Here is a 19,621-nt window from a genome sequence, read left to right on the forward strand (position 1 = left end):
TTCAACTGGTACATAAATATGGCCACTTGATTGCTCTTTTGGGGACAGATGGTAGGATCATATTGTGATACTGTAGCAGTTGCACTGGTTACCAGTATGTTTTCAGGCCCCATTCAAAGAGTAGCAAACCATGAAAATTGTTGAATTTTTTTGTTGTTGTTTCTGTTGCTTTTTCCATTGTGTTACCTCCGGTTTTTCCCTGACATTTTGCCGGTTTGCAGAAATTCCCCTCTTACGCCATTTTTACATCCGAAAACCAGGACATGTCAGGATTTTCCTTGATGTATGGCACTCGGGTCTTGCTTGAAGGCTTCCCATATGGATCTGGTTGGATAATTGAAAGCAGGATGCTAGGCTGCATGGGCCTTTGACCTGATCCAACAGAGCTCTTATGGATTCTTATGGATCACCTTCATCCATGTGTCCATGTATATTGTCCTGCTGTTAAGAGCAGAAGGACCGGTAAACAATAGAGACAAGTCCTTTCTAGTTGTGGTACCTATTTTAATGGAATCCCCTCCCAAGGACTATGTGGCTGGTCAAAAAGGCATTGAAGGCTATCTGTTTTAGCTGGGGTTTAATATATATATACAGAAACACAGAAACAGTTTGATATACAGTCAAACCTTGGTTGTCAAACTTAATCCATTCTGGAAGTCCATTCAGCTTCCGAAATATTAGGCAACCGAGGCGTGACTTCCGATTGGCTGCAGGAGCTTCCTGCACTAAAGTGGTAGCCGCGTCGGACGTTCAACTTCTGAAAAACATTCAAAAACCAGAACACTTCTGGGTTTTCGGCGTTCGGGAGCCGAAACATATGGTAACGGAGGCGTTCAGGAGCTGAGGTTTGACTGTAACCCTCCTCGCCGATATGCTAACTTTCCATGGGCAGGGAGTTTGTGTTATGCAAAAAGCATTTGGCCATATCTCCCCTGCAATTTGAGGTGGTGCAATCACAGCAGAACCATGTCACTTTGTATATTTTCAAAGTAGAAAAGCTATATACAAATATTTTGAATAAAATAAATGATTACTATGTTTCCTGAATGTATAGACTCAAGTTCACAAAAAATCATGTTATCCATATATGTGCAGTTATCACTTGATACCATGATTGTGTGAAATTTGAGTCAGTCATCACACCACATGATGAATTGTCATGAACAATTTCAATTACACTTCAGTAAATTGCCTAATACTTGAAGGTGAAACCCATGTGCAGATATTTTTTTGAGATAGTACTCACCAGTATAGAATAACAGCACTTCTTTTTGCTGCCCATGGCAGCCATTTTGTGTTGGAACCCACAGCACTATTATCAATATATGAGTATTGGCATATGTTTTTTTTTACCAAACAAAGCACTGCCCATGTGACAAGTTTGGCTACATTTCATCATATGGTGGCCATTATATAAATTCCAAATGTGAATTCGCCTTGACAATGGCATGTTGGTTATTAAGTGTTGGCTCAACAAAACTGTGCTTTCTGCACTTCTAGTCTAATTCTTAACAACTCCACAGTACATGTGGAACACATATCAGGTATAAATAAATGATTCTGCATTCCTTCCTGATAACATATTCCCATGCAGAGCTCAAAATTAGAGGGAATATGAAGTGTTCTATTAATTGCATGAATGTTGATTTGTTAAAATTGTGCACTAATTGGCAAGATCTGTGTGTGGTAGGCTTCCTCAATATGTGTTAGATTATATTAACGTAACCTTATGTCCTGGATATCAGACATTAAGCATTTTGTAAGAGTAATTGTTAAGCTGCGTATAATTGGCTGATGCAGATTACCAGTATAAACCAAAAGTGACAAGATGGAGGTGTAGCAGGAATCGCTTCAGCAAGAGGTAGAGCTGACGTGAAGGAACAGAAGTGTAATTTTCAGTCAAATCCCGCTCTTTTCACAGGGCCTTGACATTATGCACTTAATAAGGGTGTATGAAGATGTTGGATAAAAAAGAACCCCCCAAAAAACCTAGTACTGGAGGACAATTTTAATTGTTTAAATTTCAGATCCATAGACACCACTCTGTAGTCTTGAAGGAATTCAAGAAATTAAAATTGTGTTTGTGTGTGTTGCTTATTCCTCCTTGACAGATGTCTCCACCCCTCCCTACACCTCAGATTTGTTTATCGAAAAATATAGTGTCTGGCCCTATGCATGCTTATTCAGTAAAGGCAACAATGGATAAAAAAGGGAAGGGAAGTAAGAGCAGTCCAGTTTAAGAACAATTCAGTTTACAAACTCTTCAAAACTGGAAATAGTGTCCTGGTCTGAGAACTTTACCTCAGTCTAAGGACGAAATTCGAACAGTGAAAGGGCACCGGCAGCGGGAGGCCTCGTTAGGGAAAGCACGCCTTGGTTTAAGAACGGTTTCGGTTTGAGAGCGGACTTCCGGAATGGATTAAGTTCATAAACCAAGTTACCACTGTAGTAAGGAAGCTTTAAACACTGAAGGATTTGGGTTTAATTATTGGTGGCCACTCTCATGTTGTTGTAAATCAAGGAGGGGTCGGGTCTTATGATCCCCTCCAGATATTGCCAGACTACAACTCCAACCATTCCATTGGACTGGGGCTGTTGGCAGCTGAAGTCCAACAACATACCCAGGGTAGTAGACACCCTATCCATGAGTCACTCATTTTTGTGTGATGTCTACTTTGGGCTGAAGTCAACTACTTTGCTATGTGTCCATTTACAGACCTTGAATGAATCAAACTAGATGTATATGTGAATATGCCCCCATCCCACTCTGTAATCTCTCTCTGTGTGCAAGTACACACTCTTTGTCCTTATTTTCATTCATTTATTTCACTGAAGAAACTGAATGCCGTAAAAGCAGGTAAAGAGAAAGAAGGTCTGTGGAGGAGGCAGGAAGCAGGTACCAAAGAGCATGATTCAAATGTTTCTCATTTCTGTACTTCATGCAAAAAAAAGTTTAACCTCTGTCAAAAGCTTTAATAAAATATAAATAACAAAGAAGAGCTTTAAGCGGAGAATGCTGAGACAACAGCAGTGTAATTTAGAAAACCCCATCAAACTTGGTCGTCCTGAAAACTGCAGCAAATATAGCAGAAAGCCAGAACCCCCCCCCTCTTTGCAAGCATCCCATATGTTGACATTGAATCAAACAGTGCATAAACTATACTTGAGTTTTAATTAAAAGGAAAACTGATAAATTACTAAGATTCTGGTGTTCTCGAGATGGCTATCTGTTATAAAAACTCATTTTTGTGTCTAACGTGCTATCTCTAGCATATGAAATGGTTTCTGGATTAATTTTTATCATAAATGGAAATTATGCCATAAATACATGTATATCATTAAAAAACATTTTCTCCCTAGCTCTTACCAAGCAAAAACAATAAGATTAGCAAAAACTGTAGCACATCACAGTGCATGGAAGTTTAGGAATTGAGGTGACCATCAGATGCTTATGGAAAAATTAGCAATTAACAAAAAATTAACCAGAAGGAAATTGCCTGCTAATTTTTTTTTTAAGAAACAAAGGTTAATCTAAAATGACTACCAGCCCTTGAAAGGTTAACTGTCAGATTAAATAACAGGGACAAAGAGTGGTCACTGGGTACCTGGGGGAATGAAGCATTGAACTTACTCCAGTTCACATAATTTACAAAGAGATTAGCTCCTTTATGTCTCTTGTAAACTTGTGCAAAGAAGGTCTTACATTCCACAGAACCTAGCAAACACCAGGCCCCAATTGGTCATGGGAGATTCTGAGCTAAATGGTAAATGTTTCCAGCAATGTAAAAGTAAATTAGAGAACAGGAAAAGTTATTACTCTGGAGATTGTAGGACTTAGGGGAATAATAAAAATCAGGTTACCCTAATTTCCTTTGAAAAACTAAATATATACGGGTCGTTATTGCCTTTAATAGGCAGACCTGAAAAGTGCAAAATTCAGTGCTGAGCTAAAACCTTTGGGAGGAGGGGAATCCCAAACTACGGTTGAGGGGAAAGACAAGAGGTAAAATGTGGTCTTGCTTAATGTGTGGCTTGGACATTGAACATAAATGAAATATACATCCCATTGTATAGTAAGTGTACTACCATCACTTTGGAACTTCTCAGGATGTTGGATGTGTTTAAAAGTTGTAAGTGCAAAATTCAATAAATGAACGAGGTGCATTATTGAGCTTTTGTGGGCTACTGGAGTGACTTTTTGCACTGTTGTGGGGTTTTTTTTATTAAGTATATCTAGAATGTGCAGATTCATTTGAGCACTGAGCCTGATGTACAAGACCTAAATGAGCACCTTAGCACTCCAATCCTGGCACACTCACTACTGCTCTGCAGATATTAAAAAGCTTTAATGTAATTTTATTTTATTTTGAGACGCAGGATTGAAGTGTGCGCACGATCAAAATAATCATTACCCTTTGCCAGGGTCAAAACCTAAAGGCAATCTCATTTATCTAGGGCAGGACCTCCAAAATATTAATCAATGAGCCGTAGGAGTTACTTAGGGATACAGCAAAGTCTGCAGATTTGTACTTTCACGAGGAACCCATTGGTTTTCAAAGTGTAGACCCATTCATAGACACCAGGAAGTACTACAGTACACTTCTCCATGGCTTCAAGGCTTTGTTCGGCAGCTCCAGTGTCCAAGAGAAGTTCCAGTGTGGACGCATAGCTTGATGTCACACACCTAGATAACCTGGAAGACTTTACTGTGCCGTCAAACAACCACAGGTTCATTACTTTTTGAGAAGATTCTGAAATTGCATTTCCCCCTAATTTTCTCTAAATCTCATTGTGTGGAAAGATGGTGTCCCCCCCCCCTTGTATGGATGCAGGGTTTTATTAGTCCAGCTGCAATGAGAAACTAACTTTTAAACATTTGTATAACCTGTTCCTATGATGCTACGATAGTGAGATGTGGCACGAATGCCGTAGCACCAATGTAGTAGGCCTGCGGTGCCTGGGTGCTAGGACCAGATCCCTTTTCCTCTAGGCCACTGGCCCACAGGCAACGGTCCTGAGCCCTCTTCAGACATTCTGCGTTAGTACTAAGCCAACACTTGAGGGGGCTGTGAGGATTAGTGTGCCAGCTCTGACCTTGTCTGTGCTCTCGTCACTTTTTGTGAGCCCTCCCTGATCTTCTGAAGCAGGGATCCTTCTGGAGGCTCCCCCTACATTTTAAAGACCCGGAAAAGCAAGGGTTTTAAAATGCACAAGGGGCCTCTACAAGTACAGGACCCCTCCCCTTCAAACTTGTGGAGGTCAACTGGAATGGTGACAGGGTGGAATTAGCACCTCTCCATGCCCCCCCACCCTCGCATGTGGTTATTTAACCTTCATACATAACCTGTAGAGGGTTATAGTTTTGCTATACACCAGTGTGGTGTAGTGGTTAAGAGCGATACTCCTAATTTGGTGAACCGGGTTTGCGTCTCCACTCCACCACATGCAGCTGCTGGGTGACCTTGGGCTAGTCACACTTCTTTGAAGTCTCTCAGCCCCACTCACCTCACAGAGTGTTTGTTGTGGGGGAGGAAGGGAAAGGAGAATGTTAGCCGCTTTAAGACTCCTTTGGGTAGTGATAAAGAAGGATATCAAATCCAAACTCCTCCTCCTCCTCCTATTTATCTTAGAGCTAGGCCAGAGTAGCCAGAGTCAAGGACTTATGCTTGCACAATAACTTTCCTCACTCTCCTCCTACTGCAATCACCCCACATCCTCTGGAAAGCTGCTCCAAAGGGTTTGGAAAACCTCCAGAACATATGTAGAAGGTGCACCAGGTGGAGGAGAATGGGGAAATTTCCGTTGTGCAAGCAGAAAGACTTGTACTTAGGGGCCAGGTGAAAATTCCCCCCAAGGACTGTGGGAAATTTACCTGAGTACAGCAGACTCCACCCTCTTCTTCCTTGCATAACTTTCTGTGGTTTTGTGTATGGCAGTGGCAGCAGCAGAAGAGCATTTTTTTTAAAAAAAATAACAACTATTGATTTTTTTCAAAAATGAAGGGGTAGAAGGAAGCCATTGTGACAGGGTAACCCACCCCCAATCTTTGAGTAACTTTCCCCCATATGCCTCTGAGGTCTCCCTTCAACCACTTTCAGCCAACCTCACTGCCGCCCTGGCCAATCCTGCATTGCAGAGGGTAGGACTAGATTACTCTTGGTTTTCCTTCCAACTCTACAGTTCTAGGATTTTAACCTCCAGATTCTTACCAGGAGACTTTCGGTTCAGTGTTACCTTAAATATGTTAAATAACCGACCCTACCCCCCCCCGACACAAAATGCAGCGAGACTGTTCCAGAATCACACAATGTGTAGTTTTTTAATTTTTATTGCCACGAATAAACTGTATCCAGGGAACGAGCTAATGAAAATGTGAAGGCAAGAGATACGTCCTCCCTCTCCCTCCTTGTTTGCTTCCAAATAGTCCACTCCCACAAACGTAGGTCACTTGGAATTAATTTGTCTACATCCTGGATGGCACGTGGTCAGAGGGAGGGATGGGTGAACTGGAAGGGGGGGAGGATAAAAGCCTGGGATCTTCTCCGAAGGAATGTGACAGGGCATGGGAATCACAGCATCACGGTGACCACTTGAGCGTATTTTGGCTTCTCTTAAAACAAAACCTCAAAGAAAAAAGAAAAGCACCACTGGACCTCCCCGATGCAAATCAGTCCCACTTATCAGACTACCTATCGGCGATTGAATGCTTGAGAAACAGTGTGTGGGTTTTAAAAGAGTGCCCCAGGCTTTGAAGGCCCTCTCTCAAGAACGGCTTGTCAGTTGACTTCCAGTAGTCTACAGTGACCTCGGCAACCAACTCAGTGTCCTGTTACAGCTCATTTCAATAATTAAACAGCTCAGAGATGGCAGAGTTTTCTGACTGTTGAGAGCAAAACCAGTGCTCTAGGTTCTTTCCACCCACACTGGGAAATCAGAACTGTTTGCTTTTCATTATATTAGCTGGTGACTATTAGCGCTATTTCACAACCGGCTAAAGAAATGTTTGCAAACAGGGGGTGGGTGGGGGCGAAGAGGCACTGGCAACCCGTAAAAGCAGTTCATTTCTTTCTTATGGTCTTTCAAAGAGCAGGACCAGGTGCCAGCAAAGTCATATGTCTGAAATTTCGAGTCCTATAAAGGCAGCCTCAAACGGCAGAGTTGCTCTTCCAAGGAAATGAATAGCTCTCCCATCTGGAGAATAATTAGAATCATCAGGTTGGAAAGGTCCAGAAGGCCATTGGGTGCACGGTGGCCGTTGAGTAAGGCAGGTCTGGGTTCGCATCACCCAACCGATGCAATCCACAGCAAAGAGCCAGGAGAGGAAGATGCACTGCTTAAGGGTGTTTGCAGAACAGATGACTCAGACAAGTGAGGCATGCCACACACTCGCAGGGAAGACTTAAGAAAAGGAAAGAAAACCACAGCACTCAGGGGTAATAACCGTAATGTGGTTAGGAAATGGCTATTAGGCATTAAGCAAATTTTTGGTTAATCTTCTCAAAGGCCTTTTTATTGACTACAACTCTACTCCACCCCTCATTCTGTTTTAAATTTCTGATGCCCCAAAGGAAGGAAAAAGAAAATCTGAAAGCTCTATTTTTTGGGGGGGAGGGAGGGAGAGGGAAAGGAGATACATTCCCTTTCTGACCCATTATCCCAAACTTCTTGTTGGCATCCGTCTGTCTCAAGAAACAATGGAGGAGTGTGCCTTTGGGGGTGAAGTCAAACTGTTGGAAGGTTGCAGCATCTGCTGTTTCTGTAGAGACCAATATGGGAGATAGATGTTTAGTTGGGGCAGATGAAGGCATCTGGTTGTGCTGCTGCAGATGCACCATGGTATTTCTTCTCTATGAGCTCCTCCCAGTGTGGTCATTCCTCCTCTGGTCACTGCTATGAATACACAACCTGACTGCCTGTCTCCAGTCAGCTGTCTACAATGGATTCTCACACGGTGGGTTGATGTTTGCATCATGTCATGTTTGCAGATATCTTTGTAACACAGAGTATATGCTGATACATGGAGTGCTGGTGATGTCTTGACCCAGGATGCTGTTTTTTGTCAGGCTGATGGTAAGGCCGAATGCCCTGCAGGCTTGGACAAAATGGTTGATGAGTCTCTGTAGAGCTACTTTGGAGTGTCAAGGTTGCGTCATCTGATAGCAACATCTCTTGGATAAGGACCCACCACACTTTAGTCTTGTTCTGGTCTATTCATCCACAACGAGGCATCAAAACAGTATAGATAATAGTTGTGACAATAGTTTATGATAACTGAAATTTGTCGGACTATCAATTTTGGTCACGGAGATATTTGAAGCAATGCAAAACTCCCAAACATGTTTGCCAACTAGCTGTTTCACAAACCCTTCACTCTGAAAAGCTGTTATCTATCTCTAACCTGGAATAGCGGAAGAGGAAGGAGATGTGTTTGGGAGGGACAATCTGTGGGCTAAACTATTTGATGAACTGGAATTCAGCCAGGCACAAAAAAATAAGCCTAGAAAATGTTTTTTCTTCTTCTATTGGTAAAAATTACAGCTTCACTCCTATTGCATAGGAACCTGGAATGTAAGAACCATGAACCTGGGTAAGTTGGAGGTGGTCAAAAATGAGATGGCAAGAATAAATATTGACATCCTGGGCATCAGTGAACTAAAATGGACGGGAATGGGTGAATTCAGTTCGGATGACCATCATATCTACTACTGTGGGCAAGAAACCCGTAAAAGAAATGGAGTGGCCCTCATAGTCAACAAAAGAGTGGCGAAAGCTGTACTGGGATGCAATCTCAAAAATGATAGAATGATCTCGATACGAATCCAAGGCAGACCTTTTAACATCACAGTAATCCAAGTTTATGCACCAACTACTTGTGCTGAAGAAACTGAAATTGACCAATTCTATGAAGACTTACAAGACCTTATAGAAGTGACACCAAAGAAGGACGTTCTTCTCATTATAGGGGATTGGAATGCTAAAGTAGGGAGTCAAGAGATAAAAGGAACAACTGGCAAGTTTGGCCTTGGAGACCAAAACGAAGCAGGGCAAAGGCTAATAGAGTTCTGTCAAGAGAACAAGCTGGTCATCACAAACACACTTTTCCAACAACACAAGAGACGACTCTACACATGGACATCACCAGATGGGCAGCATCGAAATCAGATTGATTATATTCTCTGCAGCCAAAGATGGAGAAGCTCTATACAGTCAGCAAAAACAAGACCTGGAGCTGACTGTGGCTCAGATCATCAGCTTCTTATAGCAAAATTCAAGCTTAAACTGAAGAAAGTAGGAAAAACCACTGGGCCGGTAAGATACAATCTAAGTCAAATCCCTTATGAATACACAGTGGAAGTGAGGAACAGGTTTAAGGATTTAGATTTGGTGGACAGAATGCCTGAAGAACTATGGATGGAGGCTCGTAACATTATACAGGAGGCAGCAACGAAAACCATCCCAATGAAAAGGAAATGCAAGAAAGCAAAGTGGCTGTCCAATGAGGCCTTACAAATAGCGGGGGAGAGAAGGCAAGCAAAATGCGAGGGAGATGGTGAAAGATACAGGAAATTGAATGCAGATTTCCAAAGAATAGCAAGGAGAGACAAGAAGACCTTCTTAAACGAGCAGTGCAAAGAAATAGAGGAAAGAACCAGAGATCTGTTCAAGAAAATTGGAGATATGAAAGGAACATTTCGTACAAAGATTTCCATAATAAAGGACAAAAGTGGAAAGGACCTAACAGAAGCAGAAGACATCAAGAAGAGGTGGCAAGAATACACAGAGGAATTATACCAGAAAGAAATGGATGTCTCGTATACCCCAGGTAGTGTGGTTGCTGACCTTGAGCCAGACATCCTGGAAAGTGAAGTCAAATGGGCCTTAGAAAGCACTGCAAATAACAAGGCCAGTGGAAGTGATGGTATTCCAGCTGAACTATTTAAAATTTTAAAAGATGATGCTGTTAAGGTGCTACACTCAATATGCCAGCAAGTTTGGAAAACTCAGCAGTGGCCAGAAGATTGGAGAAGATCAGTCTACATCCCAATCCCAAAGAAGGGCAGTGCCAAAGAATGCTCCAACTACCGCACAATTGCACTCATTTCACACGCTAGCAAGGTTATGCTTAAAATTCTACAAGGAAGGCTCAAGCAGTATGTGGACCGAGAACTCCCAGAAGTGCAAGCTGGATTTAGAAGAGGCAGAGGAACCAGAGACCAAATTGCAAACATGCGCTGGATTATGGAGAAAGCTAGAGAGTTCCAGAAAGACATCTACTTCTGCTTCATTGACTATGCAAAAGCCTTTGACTGTGTCGACCACGGCAAACTATGGCAAGTTCTTAAAGAAATGGGAGTGCCAGATCACCTCATCTGTCTCCTGAGAAACCTCTATGTGGGACAAGAAGCTACAGTTAGAACTGGATATGGAACAACTGATTGGTTCAAAATTGGGAAAGGAGTATGACAAGGCTGTATTTTGTCTCCCTGCTTATTTAACTTATATGCAGAATTCATCATGCGAAAGGCTGGGCTGGATGAATCCCTAGCCGGAATTAAGATTGCCGGAAGAAATATCAACAACCTCAGATATGCAGATGACACAACCTTGATGGCAGAAAGTGAGGAGGAATTAAAGAACCTTTTAATGAGGGTGAAAGAGGAGAGCGCAAAATATGGTCTGAAGCTCAACATCAAAAAAACGAAGATCATGGCCACTGGTCCCATCACCTCCTGGCAAATAGAAGGGGAAGAAATGGAGGTAGTGAGAGATTTTACTTTCTTGGGCTCAATGATCACTGCAGATGGTGACAGCAGCCACGAAATTAAAAGACGCCTGCTTCTTGGGAGAAGGGCAATGACAGGCCTAGACAGCATCTTGAGAAGTAGAGACATCACCTTGCCAACAAAGGTTCGTATAGTTAAAGCTATGGTTTTCCCAGTAGTGATGTATGGAAGTGAGAGCTGGACCATCAAGAAGGCTGATCGCCGAAGAATTGATGCTTTTGAATTATGGTGCTGGAGGAGACTCTTGAGAGTCCCATGGACTGCAAGAAGATCAAACGTCTCCATACTGAAGGAAATCAACCCTGAGTGCTCACTGGAAGGACAGATTGTGAAGCTGAGGCTCCAGTACTTTGGCCACCTCATGAGAAGAGAAGACTCCCTGGAGAAGACCCTGATGTTGGGAAAGATGGAGGGCACAAGGAGAAGGGGACGGCAGAGGACGAGATGGTTGGATAGTGTTTTCGAGGTTACCAGCATGAGTTTGACCAAACTGCGGGAGGCAGTGGAGGACAGAGGTGCCTGGCGTTCTCTGGTCCATGGGGTCACGAAGAGTCGGACACGACTAAACGACTAAACAACAACAACAACAACAACAGCTTCACTTGAGGGGGATTTCTAAATCAAGGAAATGGCATGAGTTGAACCCCACTCCCTCATGCCACAATCTTAATCTGAAGTAGACTGCTCCCATGGATGCTACTGGAAAATGTTTTAAAGAGACAGAGATGCATTTATGAATCTCCACCATATGTGTACTTTGCCACTGAACTGACCATAGAGAGAAGAGGTGGCAGAAGCAAAAGTTCAAGTAATTGCCTGGAAGTTTCTGCAAGAGATGGGGAGATGAAAGAGCTGATCATGTCAGGGATGGAGAACCTTGGACCCTTCAGATGTTTCTGGACTACAAGTTCCATAATCCCTGGCTATTGGCCATGGAGGCTGGGATGAATGGCAGTGGAAGTTCTGAAACATCTGGTGGTCCACTGGTTTCCTATCCCTGGTGCTGGTGAAGTGCCCGTGGTCTGGCAATGACTGAATAGGAGCAGAAGACAAAAGAGAGTTTGAACAGAAAACAACAACAAAACAAAGCAAAAAAAAAAACTAGTAAGAGAACTCTGTGTGTGAAGAAAAGGGTTTGCATGAAAAAGAACAGAACTTTCTGTTCATCAAAACCAGTGGACACATCCAGCTGTTCTGAGAGAACAAATTAAGACAGGGCAGAAGGTGAAATATGGTGGCAGGAGAATAATTTGGAATTAATCAGCCTAACTGTGGTTGCTTAAGAATTTATGGAAAAAATAGGTGACATCATCAGAATGCTACAAATAGATTAAATGCTGCTGTGTTACAAGGTAAACGTGGAATCTGAAACCATTTGTAGACCTGGCTGCAAAACCCTAACAAATCTGTCTGTCTCTATATCCATCTATCTATCATCTATCTATCTATCTATCTATCTATCTATCTATCTATCTATCTATCTATCTATCATCTATCTATCTATCTATCATCTATCTATCTATCATCTATCATCTATCTATCTATCTATCTATCTATCATCTATCTATCTATCTATCTATCTAATCTATCTATCATCTATCTATCTATCTATCATCTATCTATCATCTATCTATCTATCTATCTATCTATCTATCTATCTATCTATCTATCTATCATCTATCATCTATCTATCTATCTATCTAATCTATCTATATCATCTATCTATCTATCTATCTATCTATCTATCTATCTATCTATCATCTATATCATCTATCTATCATCCATCTATCTATCTATCTATCTATCTATCTATCTATCTATCATCTATCATCTATCTATCTCTATTTATCTATTTGCAGGTAGGTTGAGGAAGGCTAGAGGTTTTCTCCCATTTCCCTTCTTCTCCTGTTAGGTCCCTTGCTTTAGTCTAATGTTAGCTCCCCTTGTAACCATAGACCTGATTTCATGAGGAGACAAGTGGTTGGATGCTGAACAAGCAACAGGCTTGAGTGGGAGAGAGGAAGAAGAGGCAGCTGAGGAGGAGGTGGGGCTGAGGCTGTAGCACATTCACAGGCGTCTGCTTGACCTACTGCAGCAGATATTATCACTCCAGCTCTGGGGAAAAAAATCCTAGAGCCATGCAGCCCTGCATTCCTAATCCGTAACATGGGTTAGGGGACTTGGGTAGAGCAGTGGTTTAAACCACTAAGCCTCTTGGGCTTGCCGATTGGAACGTCAGTGGTTCAAATCTCCACAATGGGGTGAGCTCCTGTTCCTCTGTTCCAGCTTCTGCCAACCTAGAAGTTTGAAAGCATGCCAGTGCAAGTAGATAATTAGGTACCACTGTGGCAGGAAGGTAAACAGTGTTTCCGTATGCACTGGCACTTGTCATGGTGTTCCATTGTGCCAGAAATGGTTTAGTCATGCTGGCCACATGACCTGGAAAGCTGTCTGTGGACAAACACGGACTCCCTTAGTCTGAAAAGCGAGATGATCACCACACGCCATAGTCACCTTTGACTGGACTTAACCATCCGGGGTGCTTTATATACCTACCTTTAATCTGTAACACCACTGGACCTTAGCCATGCTACAGCAATGTTGGAAGAGGATAGCATGAAAATGAAAAAGAATGCTAGAACTGAAAACTTTCTATTAGATACTTCAGCCTGCTTGAAATAAACATGTAGTTTGGAATACAATTCGGCTTCCATAGAACAAATCAGTCTCTCATTCAAAAGGGAAAATTCACAGAGAAAAAAATAATCCTCAAAAACTATGAAGCAAAATCAATGTTATCCTGTAATATATAAACTTGTCATTCATCTGAGCCAAAAATCTGATCTCAGTTCAGCCACTATGAATCCAGCCAAAAAAAATGAAAGTCCTTTTAGAGCTATACTTCTGCCATCAAGGTGGAGAATGAACAAACTTCCCCTACATTACAGTCCAGAAATCATTCTCAGCATGTCCATTTTTTGTGTGGGAGAGAAGAGAAGTAAAGTCAAGATGAAATATTGGGAGTCACTCATCCTTTCCAGGTGTACATGTGCCAAGTAGTGCAATAATGATAGACTCCCAGCATTACAAAATAATGAAGAAATGTTTCAGTTTGGGAACTATGTCCCGTTTCTGTGGCATTCCTTATAGCAGTAATAAAACTTGTCACTCCTTTGGCCTCTTTGAACACAATGGGCAGCAACACCAAGGAGATGTGGAAAGCAGCTGAGGAAGCAGTTTACACCAGAAGCCTTAAATCCTGCTGTTGAGGAAAGTCTACTCTGCATGTAGAGAATTTGGGAGTGCTTTCTTCACATGGCTTATATGGTTGCGATTCTCCCGAAAGCCTCTCATTTAAAAAATGCAAGACGGGTATGTCCTAAAAGGAGAACTCTTTACTTGCTTTAGTTTCCAGTGTCATAAACTACAAGCAAATTCATTTTTGGTGAATTATTGTTCCAAGCACTTGGAATCAGTCACACTGGGCTTTGCAATCAACTGATCTTTCTGGAATCCTCAACAATCCCAGTTTGCATGTCAACACAGACCTGAGGAAAGCTAAAAACATGAGTTTCTGATTCTGCTTCCCCAGCCTCTACAGGACATATTTCAGATCATCCGAGGCTCAGGACAGCAAAAATCCACAACTGCCTCTTGGTCAGAGGAAGTGAAGCACACTGTTCAAGCACACTGCTGCTTTCCCCATTTCTGGGCACAGTACTGATTGATTTCTGGTGCCAATAATGGTTTCTTGGAAATTATAGGAATCTGTATACCAACCCAAGGGTGCTGGAATGCCACCAGTCCATCAACGGGTTAAAGTTTGCCAAGACTGATGCCTCACACTATAGTTGTTTAAAACCTGAGGCAAGGAACCCTTCTGAGACTGTTTTATTATAACTTTTTTCAGATGCCAAAAGTGAAAGAGGTGATGTTAAAAGCAGCTCAAACTCTAAACTAGTTTGCCATTTTGGCAATGTGCACGTTTGTGAGTAAGCACTGTCAGAGGGCCAATTCTGAAAAAATAAAAAGTTTTTTTCTACCCTCCACAGGAGTGCTTCATTCCCACGGAGTAACACACATGGCTGTAAATCCACATGTATCTTTCAGGAATCTTCCATAAGCAGGAAACAGCAGGAGCCCAGTTTCCCGCTTTCCAAACCTTCTTTAAGAATCCATCTGGACTCTCAGGCTTCGCTAGCCCTGGCATTTCCTGCAAGCTTCTCCCCATAGGAATCATTCCAACAGAAATCCTGGGGAGAAACACATTATGTCGGGGGCAGTTTCAAGAACTTAACCAAGTGGCTGCCCTACACTTATTTCCCAAGAATGACCAGTTTTCCAACACATTGAATTGGCTGTGATGAGGTCAACCGCATTTCTGCTAACAGTATCCAACTTTCAATATTTGTGTGCCTGTTATTAGCTGTAGATCAATAGCTGGTGAGACATTTCTATGCTAGCTCTTAGTGTGGAACAAATCTCAGGAATACAGACTCCCGTAGTGGGCCTTTAGTCATGCCAAGAACTGGGGCCAGATGAAGAATATTCATGTGAGGAGACCCAGGGGTAGTGGAGGAATAATTTCCCCCAGGTGCTTCTTATTATGATCATCATCATCATCATTTAGAGATACTTTTTAAAAGAATGAGCTCTGTCTGTAAAAAGCACTTGAGGTTATTTCTGCCTGTTCAACTGTACTTTTGCAAAAATTGCACATGACAGATAATATTATGTGGGCTCTGCATATGATGAAACCAAGCATTTACCCGTCTCTTTATGTTGAAAGGAAAAGCGAAATAACTGGGAGCTTTTGTCCTCCCTCACACTTTGTTGTGAGTCCAAAAAAAGGAAAAGATACCTGGGCTAGGATTTACTAAGGATTCCTCCATTAAAGAAGCAGCTTGTTCACACTAATAAAACAATTTTCAGATGTAAAATGGGCAAAACATTTCATATATGACATTCCATTTGACCAACCACTAAATTCTTCAGAGAAAAATGAGTCCCTATTCTGTCTGCTTGTTTCACTGACAGATTCCTGTTGTCCAAGGTAGCCCCTTTATTGTAAAACCATGTAGTCATTTTTATTCTGGAAGAGTGTTCTTTCATCTTGAAAAGCTTCAGCCTAAAGAGGCCTGAACAGTGCTACAAGGTTCCTGTTTCAACCTGCCTGGAGCCCTGATCAGGATTATTCATTTTAGGAGCATTATGTAACAGATTCCACGGCCATGGAATTAATCTAGGTTTGCAAATAGCCACTTGCCTATGATGGGCTTCCAGGCAATTAAATAGGAAAGCTCTTCAAGAGCCACATAAAACTGAAGATCAGTGTGTGTGGACAAGCAGGAAAGTTTTTTATTTTTTTAAAAAATGGGCTAGTAACTGTGAGTTGTTATTTGCAAGGCTGCATTAGACATTCAGGACCATTCTGCTTTTGTTCCATTCAACTTCCTTCTTATTATAACGTAAAGAAGAAAAGCTGGCTGTGAGCTGCATTTGAAGGATTTTGCTATTCAGTACCTTACGCCTGGAGTTAATTACTGTCCCATACCACCCAGTGTTTATTCTCCTCTCACCTTCAGTCTCTTCATGGCCTAAAGGGAATAGTAGAAACTTGCCTGATTAAGGTTTGTTTTGATACTTGTAAGTTAATATTCAGATGCTAAGCCACGAAAGGGGAAGAGGGACATCCCAAGAGGATTTTCTTATTACAGCTGTCAGTTGAGAAACCTATTGGGTGGGGCGGGGTGTATGTGTGTGCATGCACGAACACACGTGTGTCCTAACAACTACCTTTCCACAATTGAATGTTTGCTGGTGGTACTTGGGAAGATCAGTAAGGAGTACAGTTGCCAGACTGTGATATTCTCTAACGCCATACACATAGACAGACATGTGTCTTTGTGTTTGTTTTGGTGTGTGTTTGTGTGTGTGTGTGTGTGTGTGTGTGTGTGTGTATGCAGGTCTGACTTTGCCTTTTCCAGAGCACATGGACAGATCCTTCCAGAAGTTATGCTTAACGTGTGTATGGAGTGGAATCAAGAGCAGGGGCCATGATCCTACTACAGCTCTGCACATCTTAACTGGAAAATGTGTAGAGTCGTTATGTTAAAAACATGGACTAAACAATATCTGAAACTTGCGTGGTTTGCTATTTAATGCTTCCCCCAATGTTTTGTTTTATTTTTGGTATGCCAGTACATAACACGAAAATACAGAGGGATTAAATAACTTCACATTTCAACAATTACATTCCTTTTGTATTAGAAACGAAGCTGCAAGCTACACCCTAGCTGGTAAAATGGAAGGTGGGTGGCAGACTGTATTGTCAGATTTGCTATGTAACACACAGGACTCCTTCCCTGTCTTCCTGCTTTTTCTCTATTGGCATTGTCATACTTATTCAGTCAAAAAGGTGCATGTGAAAACCATTATGCATTCACCCTGGTTGTATAATTGAAACCCCATGTAAAATTGAGAAATTGGCTGTGAATGTGGGGCATTGCGCATCAGATTTTACACACATACTACCCACTCAAATAGCATGCAAATCTGGGGGTGCCCAGCTACTTCAGAGGATAGTTACAGAGGGTGCAGAGGAAAGAAAGGTGCAGTCTCTCTCTCAAGCCCACAAGTATATTATCCTATCTGGTCCATTGTAGTAAAGAAAACTATACTATTGGGGCTCTGAAATAGTGGCTTGGAGTTGGAGGAAGATTCTTAAGTAGTGCCTTACATGAAGTTTGAACTGCAACTCCCATCAGCCCTATCCGGCATGGCCAAAGGTCAGGGGATGATGGGAGTTGTAGTTTAAAGCATGTGGAAGGTATCAAGTTGGGGAAGTCAACCCTAGCATATGGCATTCAGAAGTATGCTGTCTCTGCTTTTGGAGATTACATTCAGCTGTTCTGGCAAACAGCAGCAAATAGATCTGGCTTCCTCAGCCTAGTGTCCTCCACATGTTGGACCATAGCTCTTACCAGTCCTGGTCAGCATGGCCAACTGTCAAAGGTGATAAGACTTGTAGTTCAAAACATCAGCAGGACACCAAAACTTCAGGCTGAGGGAGGCTGTAACAGACCTATGCTGTCTGAATTTGTTTAATCTCCTTTAATCTGAGCTAGGTTTCTGGGGGCATCTGGGCAAGTTACTCTCATTGCCCACTCAAACCTACCTGCACTCAAAAGAAAGAGCACCCAACAGCTGATTTGCACTGCAGGAATGCTTTCACTTCATAATTTGATTCTGAAGTTTTGATTTCACAGCTTCAGTCCTTTCTTGGCAGTGGTGACAGTGGAACAAATGTTTTGCAGTAGTAGCTGTATCCTTGTTTGGAATGCTTTCAGAAGAGATCCTGTGAGAAGTCCGGGGGGGGGGGGGAATGGGAAGACATTAGTTTATATTTAGTACTGGAGCGGTGCAGAAGTGGACTCTCAAAAGTCTCCATCCTATTTGCAGGCAAAGAATCGGCAGGGCACCATTTCACCAAATTCTCCAGCCCTACCTGGAAAAACTGGGGGTTGAACCTGGGACCTTCTGCATGCAAGCAGATGCTCTACCATAGAGCTATAACCTGTTTCAAAATGCTAAAGTCCTAGTTCCATATGCTAAAGTCTGCAATAGGAGGACAGAATGTGACAGAATGGCTGCGCATGGACGCTGGGAGGGAAAGGACTTCTAGTGCAAAGTTCACCTTTGCTCCACAGTACTGTCACACAGGCCAGAATTCACGTTAACATAACTTTCCTGTACTAGGTTGAGGCACTTGATTTTGGGCAGGAAGAAGGATAAAAATTCCCTGTGTTAGTCTGTTCCCTTCACAGATGCCAACTCTATAGGGCTGAGGGGTCTTCAGCCCCCTCCATGTCTGTTAGGCCAGGGCTGAGGGGCCCCCTTCCAACTATCAGCTTCCTCCTGATGTGACAGTCACACATGCTGAGGGAGCAGAGGAGGCCGAGCACGGGCCTCTTGAGTTGGAGGCAACCATATACCTGAACCCCCAAAGCCTGGAGTGGCGGCAAAAGGAAAGCTCCCCTTCCTGTCAATGCTGCTGCGGCATCTCTGCCTCTGCCGCACCTCCCAGTCCAGCCTCCGGGGCAGGGTGAGTGGGGACTACAAGTCCCATCATGCCTCGCCCCAGTCTGCCCCTTCTACTGAGCTCACTTCTTCTACAGGGCCAGTCACGCTCAGCCTCCTCCCGCTTTCGGCATCCTCCCAATGCAACAGCCAAACGTGTTATAGGTGCATGTTGGGGTTCCCCAATGTTGGGCACAACTCGGCACCTCTGGTTCCCTTACAGCTTTATCCTCCATACCCAGTTATACTTTTCATGGCTTCCCATTCTTCCTGCTAGAAGAAGTGTTTGTGTTTGGGCGATATCCATTGTTTCAGGTTTGTTTGCAGGAAAACCAGGAACCAAATTGGACAACTCGTGTGTGCAGGAAGAGACGTTTGCTTTCCTGTTTACAGATATGGTGCATCAATCAGTCTGTGCCAGCCATGGGAATCCTGAACCAGGCTTGGCCTGTTACTTAATTTGAGCATGATTTATGGGCTTACAAGGTCCAAATTAAGATACCCTAGCCTAGCATCAATGCCAGCACAAGGGCCAATGTGGAAGTTCCCTGAAACTAGTTTATGGCAGGAAAAGTGTGTGTGTGTGTGTGTGTGTGTGTGTGTGTGTGAAATCCTTCTCAAAGTTACTTGTGGTTGTTTTCACTCCATGCAAATGGGAGCACACAACATGAATTATTCCAAAAACAGAAAAGAACAGCATTAAAAGAATGGAGCCATCAGGGAAAAGTCAAATCCAGGACACAACTAAGAGCAGCCAC

General features: G+C 42.7%; 1 long non-coding RNA gene across 2 annotated transcripts in view; it reads right to left on the reverse strand.

Moving 5' to 3' along the window:
* Positions 1 to 336: 336 nt before the first annotated feature.
* Positions 337 to 19,621, reverse strand: part of LOC309380338 — a 30,939-nt gene continuing 11,654 nt past the window's right edge. The window contains exons 2-3 of one of the 2 annotated variants that reach the window (XR_014172839.1): positions 17,962 to 18,141; positions 337 to 441 (exon numbers count right to left, since the gene is read on the reverse strand). This is a non-coding gene — a long non-coding RNA (uncharacterized lncRNA). Of the gene's footprint in view, positions 442 to 17,871; positions 18,142 to 19,621 lie in introns of those variants that run through there. The other variant, XR_014172840.1, reaches the window with a different exon arrangement.

The sequence above is a fragment of the Podarcis melisellensis genome, assembly GCF_964234715.1.
Source record: "Podarcis melisellensis genome assembly, chromosome: 1".
Taxonomy (NCBI): Eukaryota; Metazoa; Chordata; class Lepidosauria; order Squamata; family Lacertidae; genus Podarcis; species Podarcis melisellensis.